The following is a 14,113-nucleotide window of genomic DNA, read 5'->3' as shown; positions in this document are numbered from 1 at the left end:
GTTAGTTTCCTATAGTCATAATAGTTAGAAAACAAGATGTGTCTTTTAAGTTTATTTTGGAAAATGTACATAAGTTTTGATTTGATGAGAATAAAGTTTTCATTATTCATTGTAATAATGTCAAAGTGTGTCAAGAGTCATGAAAATAGTCATTGATGTCTTGAGAGGTCAAGTTAGCTAGGTCTAGAGGTCAAGTTACATTAATAAATCATGAGTAAGATCGTGTTACCATGCCTTGTCATCATGAGCATAGATGTTTAGGTGTCCTGAGTTAGTTAAAATGTCATATCATGATTAGTCATGACATCGGCAATGTTATAACAATTAAGAGGACAATTGTTGCGCTTTTTCCAAGTGTTGCATTTTGGTATTTCAAGTTCAAAATCGTAATCATCACCATCAAAATCAACTCTCAGCCACCATAGGAGGTTATTTGTCTGTTATCCTACATATAAGATCTCCCATCTCTCCATTTTTTCTATCAGAAGCTCAATGTGTGGTCATTCTTGTTAGTTGGGCAAAGGAGTCAAGGGAGGTGATTTTCTTTTGTTGTGAGTAATACTTTTGAATAATGGAGGATTGTGGCTGGAGTAGAAGTATTATGATAGGTTTACAATGTTGTGTGAGTCATTTTCTACCTGACCAGTACTTTCAAAAGTTCATATGGATGGCCAAAAGCATAAGAACTTTGGGGTGATGCACTTTTACCAAGGAAACTCATTTTGATGAAGAAATCATGGTTTTTGGAATTTGGTCCTTGAATTAAGACACATAGGACATTTTTTGTGAACATTTGAATCCTCTCCAAGTCATTTTTCTCAGTCAGAAGATCAGTTTTGGGTCATGTCATGTGGATGGATGTGTGTTGCACAACTGCGCTACATTTTTGTTGCAATAAGAATGTTTGGGGTTTGAAAGTTTGCGTTTGGCCTAGGAGCATTCTCACAGGTTTAAAACATTCAATGGATCATTACATGCTATCCCAGTACCCTCAACATGTGTTGGCTTAATGGGCCCTGACCCAGGTTCAACGTTAAATAGCCAAGAAAATCCCTACACTCCTGGCCCTTTCGGCATCAATCCGTGGAGCGCGAACTGAAGTCTCACCCGAAGTAGTATGGGGGATGCAGGAACCAAGTTTTTGCACCCTGAGATAGTCGTGATGTCAATCTTATACACTAACCGTTGTCTTCACTTAGATCGATAAGCCTTTAAGGCTTATCGATGTACCTCTTCTTCCATCTTTCAGAACATTCGCAAAGGTATCTGATTGTCCTTCACACAACTATAAACAATGATCCAGGCACTTACGTGCCTGTATAACTAGGTTATTGTCTTGTTTCCTAAATTATCTTAAATATTAGCCAACTTTACCATGCAATTAAGACTATCCTTGCGTAAACATATATTATTACTTGCATTCATGTAATAGATGGAAACATATATTTTCGCGCATCACCTTAACATTATATCTTAAACCCAACATTCAACATAGCATAATCACAACATTTTTAACAGAAGTAAAATAACGCTTACACAGATGGAAAGTACACAATAAGTTTAGAACACTTCTCTTTATTGATGATTTAGGTTTCCAAAACAGACTCTAACTGCCCTGCGCACACAGCTATAGGGGTTCATGCACTCGGCTGTGGACTTCTACCATAGGCCTCTGTGCACTTAGCTGCAAAGCCTCTTCCTTCGCTAAGACTCTCGGTCTAATTAGCTCTCAAAAACCTATTACATTAATGACTCAGGACTACTGAACTGCCTTAGACTCTCTAAGACTCTCCTTTTTATTCAATCCCATGGTCCACGGATCAAGGGTGGATCTCCAAAACCGACACAAGCTATATGGACTAAGGGCGGAAAACCCTCTTTGACTTTAGATATCTTTGCCCTCCACGACCACAAAATGCAGATAATTTACATTTATTTTATACAAACTTCGGGCCTTCTACCCCAAAAATTGGGTTTTTAACCTGAAAATTGACCCCCAGGGGACCCGTTCCCAACAGGCCCCCAACATAAACATAGTGACTCGTCCTCGAGTCAATCGCATAGCATGGAGATCTTGTTTCAAAGACCTCCCAGCTCGACTTGGACAATTGCTACCTCAATGGCGCACTACGTTGTCACCTGCTTCATCTCCTCAACCAACTGCTATGTCGCTGGCCCTTCACTATCAGCCTATAGCTTCTACTGAGTCTCCTATAGACTAGCCAACTTGGTCATGATAATTTAGGCCTCATCCGACCAAGGCTTCAAGTGAGCCTTCAACACGGCTTCCTTGTGCTGAGTTGTGTCTACCTGTTCTTTCAATGCCTTGGCTTCCTGTAGCTTCACGAGTCTCTGTGTGATGGCAACAGTGCGCGCTATCGCTTTAACCCCATCGTAGCGTTGTTGTAGTTCCCGCACTTTTGTCTCCAGCCTATGCACATTGGGGTCTTCTTGCAGGCTAGTGAGTACCTCAAGTGACTACTCAAAAAGTGTCGTGCAGTATATCACTGCACTCGCTATTGCTGCTAATGCATCTGTCACGGCAATCGCATGTTTCTCTTTAACTTCTAGCAAAGTCGAAGGTTGGGCCTTTAACTGCAATTCTACAATTTTGAGGTTCAACTGCAGCTGAACCTTTGCCAACTCTGTGCGTGCATCGCGCACTCCCGCAACAAGTTTCTGAACCCATTGTTGGCTTGAGGGGGTCTGACCCAGGTTCATTGTTAATTAGCCAAACAAATCCCTACACTACTGGCCCTTTCGGCATCAGCCCATGGAGTGCAGACCGAAGTCTCACCCGAACCAGTATGGGGGGATGCTGGAACCAAGTTTTCGCACCCTGAGATGGTCGTGATGTCGTTTTATTCCCTTTATTCTTGCCTTTGTGTAGGTCAATTTTCTCTAGGGCTTACCAAACGAGCCCTCTATTCTGTCCTTAAATACCTCCACGAGAGGGTATGGCTGACCTTCGTGCATTCCTAACCCTTGATCTAGACTCTTTCATGCTGTTGTGATAGAATATTGCATAGATTGTCAAGTTATCTTAAGAATCTTTCTTGTCTTATTAGTTATTCACAGTTAGCTATAAACATGTATTCTTATATGCGTTCAATTATCCAACATAATCATACACATTCGCGCATCACATAAGCATTACAAAGGAAATTCATACATAAATTGATAAGATGCATTAATCAGAACAAAGACACAAAAATTGCAAAATAATTCTCTTTATTGATATCTTCCAAGTGATTACAGACTCTATTCACCCTGCACACACAGCTCTAGGGGTCCATGCACTCAGTTGTGGACTTATACCCTAGGCCTCTGTGCACTCAACTATAGAGCCTCTACCTATGCTACGACCTGAAACTTAGACTTCTTACTTTAGAGCTATGACTCTCTTACAATGTGTGTCTCCCCAACTACTTAGATCTTATCTCTTTTTATACCCATGTTCCGCGGACCATGGGTAGATCTCTTACAGCTGAATTTACTTTACAAAACTAAGGGCAGACAACCCTTTATGACTTATAACATCTACGCACTCCACGACCACAAAATGCAGAGTCTTTACAAGTTTTTCACAAAATTTGACAAAAAAATGGGCTTTTAACCCCAAAACTGCCCTTTGGGGGATCCCTTTCCCAACAGGCCCCTAACACAAACATCGTGATTCACCCTTGAGTCACTCGGTAGGTGCAGAGATCTTTGTGTGAAGTCCTCCCAGCTTGACTCGTATGACTGCAACCTTGGCCATGCACTGAGCCGCCGCCTGCTTCACGTCTTCCATTGTCTTCTCAGTCACTGTTCCCATGATGTTAGCCTAAAGATTTTGTTGTGTTGCCTGCAGAGTCGCAAGCTTGCCTTCGATATTTCCTGTCACTACGTAAGCCTCATCCAGCTAGGGCTTTAGTCTCGCCTTGAGCACTACTTCCTTGTGCAAAACTATATCCACCTATTCCTTTATTTACTTGGCCTCCTATAGCTTGGCTAGTCTCTATGTTAGCGCAACAGTTCGTGTTGTGCCCTTAACCTCATTGTGTCGTTGTTGTAGCGTGCACGCTTCCGTTTCTAGCCTCTATACATTGGGGTCCTCCTGCAAGCTGGTTAGGACCTCAAATGATTGTTCGAATAATTGCGTGCAATCTGCTACTACACTATCCACCATCACTACTGCTTCTGTGACCACAGTCACCTGTTGTTCCTTGACTTCTGGCGGGGTTGAAGGCTAGGCCTTCAACTGTAACTCTGTAATTTGCAGGTTCAACTCCAACTGAACCCACGCCATCTCAATCCGAGTGTCACACACCCCTATGGCCAACTTGTGGATGCGTACCTCGACTGGCTCCTCCTCTGGAATGGCCAACTCTAGGACCATTCAGCAGGCCTTCTCAATGACCTGCATAATCCACTTGCTCTGATTGGTTGGCTCGGTCTCAGTGGTGATGGTAGCATTTCTCTGTAGGGCCATCTCCTTGTTGTTGATCCGATGTTCACTGATCACCTGGAGGGTGCAGTGCTCTCAGGCCCTCAGCTCTACAATTACTCCATCCTGTAAGAGGTGGGGTGCTTTGCGCGGGAGTGCTTCCAAGTTTAGCCCTACTCCCTTTAGGGCATTGACAGTGGGCCTATTAGCCTCATTCTCTATGGTGAGTGCTCTGTCCGATAGCACTATCACACTAGAAGTCTTCGTACATAGCATATTGGCAACCACTGAAGTGCCGATAACCAGGCTGGTAGATAGTGTGCCAGCCTGCAACGCGCGAGCTTGAAGATCCTGAAACCCTATCTGGATAGACCCCAGGATGATCTATTACTGCTATTCAAATTGTTGCAGGGCATCCACTGTGACATCCCTAACTGTGTCACCGATATCATGTAAATCACCCTCTATTAATGTGATGGGGTCCAACAAGGTCTTGGTTGCCTTTGATTTCTTCCTGGACCCTCCCTTCTCTAGCTCCCTTGGGTGTTTGATGCGAGCAGACATCTCCTGACGGTCCGCGCCTTGCTGCTCATCTGTCTCCTCCTCGATCTCAGGTGAAGTTGACCTCACGCCCTTGTTAGAGCCCCGCTCTGTCCCACTTGTCTACTTCGTGGCCTTGCACTCCACCTGAGCCTTATCAACATCCTCCCTTTTCCTCTTTTCAGCCAGCTATGTCATCTTAATCTTGACCTCCTCCTTTTTCTTCTGTGCAGCAGACTTGCTTCCGCCCACTACCAAATCTGTTATAGAGCGCCACTCTACCAACCATTGGTTAAGCACTGCATCAATTGCATCATCTGTTGCCAAATATGACAAGTCGTACCATTTCTGCATAGGGTCCTTTCGCACCCTGATGGATAATCGATGGAAGTCTGCTTTAAATTCAGTGTAGCCCTACAGGTTGGCATACACTGTAGGCGAAAATCGCAGCTTGCGATTGATGGCCATCTGAATGTTCATTTCCATCAAGAGCCAAAAGATCCTTCTATCCCTAACCTGCTGCGCATCCTTGGTCACCCACAACGAAGCGTACTTCGCTGCTTCCTGGAGGTCTAGCACGACCGAAGGGAACTGGTTTTCCTCTAGCAGCTCCCACGGTAATAGTACAGTTGATAATAAGAGCCATGCATAGTGGAATGTCTTGCTGAGATCTTGTGCTTTGCGGCAGTTCGCCAGGAACTCTGCGTGAAGGTAGTCCGACCAGTTGAACTAGACTCCTTCAACGCATTGTGCTGAGAACACGACGATAGGCGTCGAAACCTCATCGGTGTGACACTTCCTCATCACCTTCCCCGCTAAGATCTGTGTGGCTACCTTCACAGCGGGGTCATAAATACTGGATATAGCGTATTCGTGTGGCTTCTTCACTAGTTTAAATTTTTCCTTCATTGACTCTGTGAGAGCCTGTTCGCCACATTTTCTGCCAAAGATCATGGTTGGATTCTCTCATGTATATGACAGTCACATTATCTGATGAATCAACCTATCCATGATGGGTATCAGCTCGTCCAAACACAGACACCCATCATGCACCAAGCACAACAGCTGCTTGATGACCAAAACTATCACCGGGGTGTGGTTGTAGTGCGGCACCCAGAGCAGGTTGAGCAACCCTGCCTTTTCTACTCCCTTGAGCCACCTCCATGGCTCCAATGCGGTCATTCCCGAATTCATGTCAATGATGTGGTGCATCAGCTGCTTGGTCGCCAGGTGTGGGAACTTCTCATGGTTTTCCAAGTCCCAGTCTTCAAGTTTCAATAGCGGCACTCATGCCAAGCACGGGCCGTCGAAAACAATTTCGTCCAGTAGTAGAGGGGTTTACAGGGGAGTCTTACTTTTGTCAATGTCCTTTGGCACCTTGGACTTAGGCTTGCATGGAGGGACATACTCTGGCAATCGAAAAATGGGGTCCGTTCCCTGGGCTTCAACCTCCTCGACTTGAACTCACACATCCTCGTCATCCATCGAGATGTATTCAATGTCTTCTTCCTCTGGTTCTAAGTTTATGGCTTTTCCCTTCTCCTATGCAGTAGGCTTCGATGGGTTTCTTCTTGGTAATGCACGCACCGGTATGGCAGGCTACTTGCCCTTCTTGTCCTTCACAGTTTCCTTGGTTGGGGTCAGCTTTGGTCTCGGTGTCCTCGACGATTTAGGGGCCTCCACCAATACTTCGGCCACTTCCGGAGAAGCTACTTCTGCCTCTATTTCCATTTCTTGTGCTACCTCCTATATTACTTGTCTGGTATTTATAATTTCTACTGGTGCCACATAACACTTTCTAACAGTACTCGCATCGTCTCTCACAAGTTTGCAAATTTAGGAGTCTCCTTGAAAGTCTCGAATAATTCTCGGTTCATGGGTGCCTAAGAACTCAACAACTCAATTCTCAAAATGCCAAGTGTTCTTCGTTGGAAAACCACTTGTAATTTATAGGGCATTTTGAATTCAAATCCAACCGTTCCCCACAAATTTGTCCATTAATGTTGGATTGGCGACAGATTTTCGAGGATCTAAGCCATAAATTTTGTCTTAAATGCCAACCGCCCACTCCATTTGGCCACATTTTAATCATCAAATCATGAGTAGTGACCTTACGATCACTTTTTGGCAAACCTGCACGATTTCTCCCTGGGTAGAGTAGCTCCATCCATGCTGCCGCGGAACTTGTGACACTTCCTTGCTTCACACAGTCCGCCAATCGCGTAGCTCCCCAACCCGAGCAGTGTAGCTTATAGTCCCACACTTCCTTTCAGTTGCTTGGAGCACTAAGACTATGCTACCTTGATCTAGTCACATGGCTGAACTGCCGGTGTATGGCTACAATCGACTGCCAGTCACCTTTACGAGGAAGGGATCTCCATTCAATTTGACCAACTGTACTGCTCCTCTGTTGGTAATCTCCTTAATGACATAAGTCCCTAACCAGTGCATCCTGAACTTCCCTAGAAATTTATTAAGCTTACTATCATATAATAGAACCAAGTCATTTACCTTAAAGGTGTGCAGCTTAATATGCCAATCATGCCATGCCTTTTCACACTACTTTTGGACCTGTTGGTGAAATCCAGCTAGAAATCTCTCTTCCTCAAGTTCATCTAGCTGTGCGATCCTTTCTTCCAGGGCTTTGCGGTCTGTCATACTTGTGAGCACTACTATGCACAAACTAGGCACAATATATTCCATAAGCATTACCGCTTCAACACCATAGACAAGCCTAAAGGGGGTTTTTCCAGTCAACTTCTTGCATGTTGTTCGATAAGCCCATAGTAGTGTAGGTATGTGTAGGTCCCAAACACTTCGCTGAGCATTGCAGACCTTGGTCAATGGGCTTTTGAGCACTTTATTGAATGCTTTCACCATCCCGTTAGCTTGCAGGTGATAAGGCGTGCTCTTCTGGTGATATACCTGAAATTCCTCCATTAGCGCGTTGATCGTCTCATTTAGAAAGTGTGTACTACAATCACTCATCAATATTTTTGGATAACCAAATCGAGCTAGTACATTTTCAAAGAGGAACTTCGCAGTAGTCGTGCCTGTGAAATCCTTCACATGCTGTGCCTCTGCACAACGAGTCAAATATTCTGTCGCGGTGATAATATATCTGGCTCCCGTCTTTCCTTGGGGTTGAATGGGTCCCACAAAATCTATCGCCCATTTTTCAAAGGGTTGCAACATCGTCTATGGATTCAAAGGCATCTCATCCCTCCATGAAGACCTTCCATTCCTTTGACACACATTACAGGCCTTGCAATATACTTTCGAGTCTTGATGGAGGGTTGGCCACCACAACCCTACGCATAGAATCTTCTGCACAATCACTCTTCCTACATAGTGTCCTCTCGTGGTGCCCCAATGAGCATCCGTGAGGATGCTACATCTTTCAAACTCAGGTACATATCGTCGCAATATCTCATCAGACCCCATTTTGTATAGATGCCCAGCTATGACAAAGAAATTTTCTGCGTGCACCACTAATTCCTTCTTCTGTTGGACAGTGTATCCTTTTGAGCCAGTTCCTGTCATTAGGAGGTGTATTATATCTTCAAAATAACCATCCGCAATGCGCACTACAAATAGCTTCGCGTCAGGCAATCCTTCCTCCAAATTAGTGCGCTCTTCTCCTGTTTCAATGCACGATAGATGGTCTGGTCCCGTGTTCAGTCATCACGGCTTCACAATAACCTCAAAATCATATTCCTAGAACAATAATAGCCATTTGTAGATTCTCCCCCCCGACACAGGCTTATTGACCAGGTACTTCAGCACGGAATGATCTATGTACATCTTAAAATTACCACCCAAAAAATAATGTCTAAACTTCTAGAGTAGATATGCCATGGCTAACCCTTCGCGCTCAGTAGTGGAATAGTTCTTCTCTACTTTAGATAACCTTCTACATGGAAACGCAATAGGGTGGTCTAGGTCTTCTCCACCAACCTGTGTTAGTACTGCTCCCAGCTCTATACATGATGCATCAACATATATGTGAAACTCCTTCTTCCAATCTGGGAAGACTAAGATCGATATAGTGACCATCTTTCTTTCAATACATCCAGGATCTTCTTATAGTCTTCGTTGGACCAGCAGAACATGACATCCTTCTTTCACAATTTCTCCATAGGCGCGATGATCTGGGCATAGCCTTTGATAAACTTTCTTTAATATCCTGTATGTCCTAGGGTAGCGCCCAACTGTTTCACACTCCTCGGCACTTCTAAGTTTAGTATCACCATGATCTTTGCTGGACCAACCATCAATCCCTGTCTGCAAACCACATGACCCAGCAAGGTCCCAAAGGGAACACAAAACATACATTTATTTAGGTTGAGCGTGATCTGGTATCTCCGACAGGTATCCAACATCAGGCGCAGGCTTGCTACATGGTGTTTCACCAGCCCAAACACAGTATAATCATCAAAGTATACTTCCAGGAACTTATGAATAAACCCCTTGAACGCAACAACAACTACACGAGAGAAAATCGCAAGCGCATTCTTTAATCCGAATGACATTACAATGTATTGGAAACAACCCCACTCAATCACGAAGGTTGTCTTGCTCCTATCCTCCGATGCGATTTTGATTTGGCGGTACCCCGAGAACCCATCAGTAGAGGAATATGCTTCCTGGCCACCTACATTTTCCAACACTTCATTAGTGAACAGAGTTGGAAAAGGATCATGTACGCAAGCATCATTCAACTTTATAAGATCCACACATATCTTTATCTCATCCTTGCTTCTTCTCCTATACCACCATTGGGCTTACCCAATGAGATTCTTCCATAAGCTCAATAATGCCTGCCGTGAGCATCTTATCTAGCTCTAAGCGGACCTTCTCCTTATACTTCAGATCGAGACGGTAAGGCCTTTGCTTAACCAACTGCACGTTGGGCTTCAACGTGATCTTCACAACACCTAGGTCCCTGATTATCCCTTTTAGATCCGTAAACTTGGTAGGGAATAAATCTTGATATTCGCGGAGAAATTTAGCCACCTTATCCACCATCGCATCATCCCAGTAATCTAAATCTTCGGGAATTTGGGCTCTGTCTCAGTACCAATGTTTACTTGTTTCATTTTCAATGGCACTTCTATATCAGGGTTCTCAACCTATAGTCCTTCAACTTCACGGTGACCTTCTATTTCAAGGATGTTAATCTTTCACGGATCCTCATCTTCTTCTTCAGTGGTTACATTATAGAATTCTAGCATGTGACTCAGATGAGTAGCCCATTCAAGCTGAATCAGGTCTAAAGGATCCTGTGGTATCCTAAAGATTGTTGCTTTCACCTCTTGTAGCACTTCATCAATACTGTCAAAGCCATCTTCAAAACTGAATGTCATCATGAATCCTTCATGCAGGATATCCCATGGTGGAGCTCTATTTCTACATACCAGTTCATCGAGACAATACCTAGGCTATGACAGAAAAAGTTCACCCATTCAGGTTGGGGCTTCTCTCCATAAGCCTGGGCCCATTTGGCCAAGTGTGCGCACGGATCATCCTGACCATCATACTTGTCTATCATTCACATCTTCGACTTCCCAAAGCAAGTTCTCATCATTCTCCTACATTCGCGCCAATCATCAAAGCTTCCCTTGTGTGTACCCCACCACCTTGCGGGCGTAGGACGCAATGCCCAGTACAATGCCTGGAAGCACTACTTTTCTGGTACCTCCCTCTCAAATGCATCCAAAGAAATATCTACATCATTCAGGCCATCATAAGTAGGTAGATTCCTTACTTCTGAAGACACAGCACAATGACCGGGTCATCATGTTATAGCTCAACGTAGTTACTTCGTGTAACCAATTCTGCCAGTGCTCTAGTTCTTCATCAGAGTCTGAGGTGCATGAACTCTTGCAATCCCATGTAATTTATCCATCCATTGTTGGATTCACCCAGTCTTGGCCTCTGCGCACTCAGTTGCAGAACCTCTACCTACGCTATAACTCGAAATTTAGACTTATTACTTTAGAGCTATGACTCTCTTACATTGTGTGTCTCCCCAACTATTTAGATCTTAGATCTTTTTATACAATCCCATGGCCCACGGACCACGGGTAGATCTCTTACAGCCGACTTTACTTTACAAAACTAAGGGCAGACAATCCTTTATGACTTACAACACCTACGTGCTCTACGACCACAAACAGAGTCTTTACAAGTTTATTACAAAATTTGACAAAAACATGGGCTTTTAACTCCAAAACTACCCTTTGGGGGATCTCGTTCCCAACACCCACACATCTACTGGCTCAGCCTCGGGAATGGCTACCTCCGCGATTGTTCTGCATGCCTCATCCACAACCTTGATTATGCATTGATTTTTTTCGGTCAGGTCTATCACAAGGTTAACAACGGACTCTCTCTGCACAGTCAGCTGAGCATTATTAACCTTTTTCTTGCTAATCACCTGCAAAGCACGTTGTTCGCGGGCCTAAAGTTCTGCAATCACACCATCCTGTAGAAGGTCAAGCGCCTCGCTAGGAAGCGTTACCAAATTTAGTCCCACTCCCTTAAGGGCACTTACAACGAGCTTTTCAAGTTCAATATTTGTCGTCAATGCTCCATCTGGAAACACTATGGCTCGGGGTTCCTTGCGCACAGTATCCTTGTGGCTTCTGAGGTGACAAGGACCAAACTAGTGGACATCGCGCTAGTCTGAATCTATGATGCATGGATCTGCAACTCATGTAGACCCATCCGAATAGCCCCCAATGCCTGCTGCTACTGCTGCTCGAACTGTTGCAAGAGTTCCATGGTGTCAGCCCGCACTACATCCCTTATATCATTCAGATCCCCCTCTATCGGGGTGATCGGATCCAGAGACGTCTTGCTAGCCTTGGACTTCTTTTATGTCCCTACCTTTTATGGTCCTCTGGTATGCTTGATACAGAATGGAGTCATCTCCAGGTCCACTCCTCCCTGCTCTGTCTGTTCTTCCTCTTCCTCCTCTATTTATGGTGAAGGCAACTTCTGACCTCCGTCAGAGCTGCACTACTATTATCCTGCTTGCCCACCCAACTGCTATGCAACAATGCACTCTGCCTTAGCCTTGTCACTAGCCTCCTTTTTCCTTTCATGGCTAGTTGTTCCATCTTCAGCTTCGCCTCTTCCTTCCTGCATTGTGCGGCAGACTTGCTTGATTTCGTATCCAAGTCCGAGGCAGTGCACCACTCTGTCAGCCAGTGATCAAGGACCATGTCGATTGCATCATATGTTGCCAAATAGGGCAAGTCCTGCCACTTCTTCTCAAGGTCCTTTCATGCCCGTATTGAGACGTGGTGGAAGTCAGCCTTGAATTCCACGTACTCCTGCAATCTGTCAAAATTGGTAAGCAATAACCACAGCTTGCGGTTCATGGCCATATGCACGTTCATCTCCATCAAGATCTAGAATATCTTGTTCTCCTTTATCCTCTGAGGATCCTTAGTCGCCCACAGCAAAGTGTACTTCATTGCCTCTGGTAGGTCCAGTGCAACCAAAGGAAACTGGCTGTCTTTGGGTAGCTCCCATGCTACCATCACTATGGACAGCAAGAGCCATGCATAGTGGAATGGCTTGCTAAGATCCTGTGCCTCACGGCAGTTCGTGAGGAACTCAATGCAGAGGTAGCTTTCTCAATTAAATTGAACTCCATCCACGAATTGGGCTGCCAAATCTACAACTGGTGCCGGCACTTTATCTGTGTGACACTTCTGCATCACCTTCCCTCCTAATAGATGTGTCGCCACTTTGACCGCAGGGTCACAGATGCTCGAAATGGCGTAGCCACGTGGCTTCTTTACCAGTTTGAACTTTTCCTTCATGGCATCTGCGAGGGCATGCTTGCCAGACTTTCTGCCAAACGCCATGGCTGGATTTTCCCCTGTGTATGGTATCTGCGTGATCCTATGGATCATCATATCAGTGATAGGTATCGGCTCCTCTAGCCATAGACACCCATCGTGTACCAAGAACAATAGCTGCTTGATTACTACCATTGTGATGGGTGCGCAGTTGTAATGCAGCACCCATAGCAAGTTGAGAAGTCCTGCCTTATCCACACCTCTCACCCACTTCCTCAGCTCCAACATGGTTACTCTAGTATTTTTGTGGAAAATGCAGTGCATGAGTTGGTCTATTTCTAAATGAGGGAACCGCTCTATGTCCGCTAAATCCCAGTCTTCTAATTTCAAAAGAGGGACATGCCCTAAGCGTGGTCCTTTGAACATAATTTGGTCCAGAAAGAGGGGTGTGTGTAGGGTGACCTTACTTTCATAAATTTCTTTGGGCACCTTGTTCTTGCCCCTGTGCAAAGGAACATAATCAGGTGGCTTAGTGATGGGGTCAGACCCCTCAATTTCAACGTCCTCCGTTTCCACCCCAACATCCTCATCATCCATTAGGATATCCTCAATCTCTTTTTCTTCCAGCCCCAGGTTAATCATCTTGCCCTTTTCTTGTGTAGTGGGTTTATCCTTCTATGGATGTTTTCTAGGAGATGCACACACCGACTACGATGTCGCAGCCTGCTTTACCTTCTTGTTCTTGGGACCCTCCTTGGTCAAGGTAGGCCTTGGTCTAGGCGACCATGGAGACTTCGGTACTTCATCTGGTATCTTTGCAGGCACAACCTCCTAGGCATCTCCTTCTACTACCATAGTGACCTCTAAAACATCTCCCTCGACTGTCATTACTTCAATGTCCATGGCTGCTACTCCTAGAATAATGTCGGCTGATTTTGCGGTCAGTTTCCAGAAATCGATCGAACACTGGGCATTCAATTAGTTCTTCGAGAAATGTGCATTTCATGCACAAAACACAACAAAACTCACAGTTTCTCAATATGCAAAGTGTTTTTTGCTAGGCAGCCACATGTAATTTATAGGCCATTTTGAATTCAAATCTGACCGTTCCCCCCAAAATCGGTTCATTAATTCTAGATTGGCGACAGATTCTCAAAGATCTTTCCCATAAATTCTGACTTAAATGTTGCCCCCCCACTCCATTTGGCCATTTTTTCATCGTCAAATCATGAACAGTGACTTTAACGGTCACTTTTCGCCTGCTTTGTGCGGTTGCTCCCTTGGTAGCGCAACTCTCTACGTGCTGTTATGGACTATGTGACATTCCCTC

General features: G+C 44.7%; 1 pseudogene; it reads right to left on the bottom strand.

The window, feature by feature from the left end:
- Positions 1–12,198, bottom strand: part of LOC149262614 (organic cation/carnitine transporter 4 pseudogene) — a 97,967-nt pseudogene extending 85,769 nt beyond the window's left edge.
- Positions 12,199–14,113: the final 1,915 nt, after the last annotated feature.

Source organism: Pinus tabuliformis, chromosome 6 (genome assembly GCF_031772625.1).
Source record: "Pinus tabuliformis cultivar Carrire ecotype Pingquan chromosome 6, CPIR1, whole genome shotgun sequence".
Lineage (NCBI taxonomy): Eukaryota > Viridiplantae > Streptophyta > Pinopsida > Pinales > Pinaceae > Pinus > Pinus tabuliformis.
The sequence above is the reverse complement of the archived record's forward strand: the minus strand, read 5'-3'. Positions and strand labels throughout refer to the sequence as shown.